This window comes from Apium graveolens, chromosome 6, assembly GCF_009905375.1.
Source record: "Apium graveolens cultivar Ventura chromosome 6, ASM990537v1, whole genome shotgun sequence".
Classification (NCBI taxonomy): domain Eukaryota; kingdom Viridiplantae; phylum Streptophyta; class Magnoliopsida; order Apiales; family Apiaceae; genus Apium; species Apium graveolens.
Window position 1 is genome coordinate 230,911,243 of NC_133652.1, and position 2,275 is coordinate 230,913,517.

Below are 2,275 nucleotides of genomic sequence, written 5' to 3' on the forward strand. Positions count from 1 at the left end.
GAGAAGGAAGTACTTGATTTAGATAAGATTCCAATAGTAAGGGAATTCCCAGACGTTTTTCCAAATGATTTGCCCGGATTGCCACCAGATCGTGAAATTGAGTTTTCCATAGACTTAGTTTCCGGAGCAGAATCAGTTTCAAAGGCACCCTATCGCATGGCTCCAGTGGAAATGAAAGAACTAACTAAGCAACTCCAGGAATTATTGGACAAAGGCGTGATTAGGCCAAGTGTATCCCTGTGGGGTGCTCCAGTGTTATTCGTAAAGAAGAAGGATGGAAGTATGAGATTGTGTATTGATTATCGGGAATTAAACAAGTTAACCATTAAAAACAAGTATCCCCTGCCAAGGATAGATGACCTGTTTGACCAACTTAAGGGAGCGTGTTGTTTCTCGAAGATTGACTTGAGATCAGGCTACCATCAGTTAAAGATTAAGCCTGAAGACATACCAAAGACTGCATTCAGGACCCGATACGGACATTATGAGTTCTTAGTAATGTCGTTTGGATTGACCAATGCACCAGCTGCCTTCATGGATTTAATGAATCGGGTGTATAAAGAATACTTGGATAAGTTTGTGATTGTATTTATTGATGACATCCTCATTTATTCGAAGACTAGAGAAGATCATGCTAATCATTTGAAGATTTCCCTGCAAAGGCTAAGAGAGAAGCAGTTGTACGCAAAGTTTTCAAAGTGCGAATTTTGGTTGGAGGAAGTTCAATTCTTAGGTCACGTAGTAGGAAAAGATGGCATTAAAGTGGATCCCGTAAAGATTGAAGCTATATCCAAATGGGAACAACCAAAGACTCCAACAGAAGTCAGAAGCTTTCTTGGGTTAGCAGGTTATTATCGAAGATTTGTAAAGGATTTCGCCAAGATTGCAACTCCATTGACCAAGTTGACCCGGAAGAATGAGAAGTTTAATTGGACAGAGAAGTGCGAGGAAAGCTTCCAAGAATTGAAAAAGAGGTTAGTAACAGCTCCAGTATTAGCATTGCCAGATGAGACAGGAAACTTCGTGATCTATAGTGATGCTTCCTTGAAAGGTTTGGGTTGTGTATTAATGCAACATGATAAAGTCATTGCCTACGCTTCCAGACAGTTAAAACCTCATGAGCAAAAGTATCCAGTGCATGATTTGGAATTAGCCGCAATCGTGTTCGCGTTGAAGCTGTGGAGACATTACTTATACGGAGAAAAATGCGAAATTTATACAGATCACAAAAGTTTAAAGTATATATTCACTCAGAAGGATCTAAACATGCGACAACGGAGATGGCTAGAACTGATTAAGGATTACGATTGTTCTATTAATTACCACCCAGGCAAGGCCAATGTAGTGGCAGATGCCCTAAGCAGGAAGGAAAGATTGAATGCAATCAAAATTTCCGAGGACCTCGCCAGAGAATTGGAGAAGCTGGAAATTGAGGTTCGAGTAACAGACAAAAATCAAGGATAATTGTATGAGATCACTTTTCGGCCAGAATTGATGGACAAGATCCAGAAGTGTCAGGAAGAAATGATGAATCGAGAGTTAGATAGTTTAACTGGAGAAGAACTCTGCACACAAAAGGATAGCAAGGGTATGTATAGGTTTTCCTCGAGGATATGGATTCCCAATGTAACTGAACTAAGGAATGCGATATTGCGGGAAGCTCATAATTCCAAGTTTTCCATTCACCCGGGAAGCACTAAAATGTATCAAGATTTGAAGATGCACTTTTGGTGGCCAGGAATGAAAAAGGAAATTGCAAGTTGGGTTAATAAATGCCATGTATGCCAGACAGTGAAGGCGGAACATCAAAGACCAAGTGGATTGTTACAACCGTTGGATGTTCCACAGTGGAAATGGGAAAAACTCGCGATGGATTTTGTAGTAGGACTACCAAAGACGAAATCGAACCATGATGCAATTTGGGTAATTATTGATAGATTGACCAAGTCTGCACATTTTCTCCCGATCAATGAAAAGTATCCTTTGGACAGGCTAGTTAAATTATACTTGGATGAAATTGTTACCAAGCATGGAGTTCCTGTTTCAATCGTATCTGATCGAGATCCAAGATTTAATTCCAGATTTTGGATGAAATTTCAGGAGTGTTTAGGGACTAAATTGAAAATGAGTACCGCCTACCATCCCCAGACAGATGGCCAAAGTGAAAGAACCATTCAGACGATAGAAGACATGTTAAGGGTTTGTGCTTTGGATTTTAAAGGAAATTGGGACGAACACTTGCCACTGATTGAGTTTTCTTATAATAACAGTTATC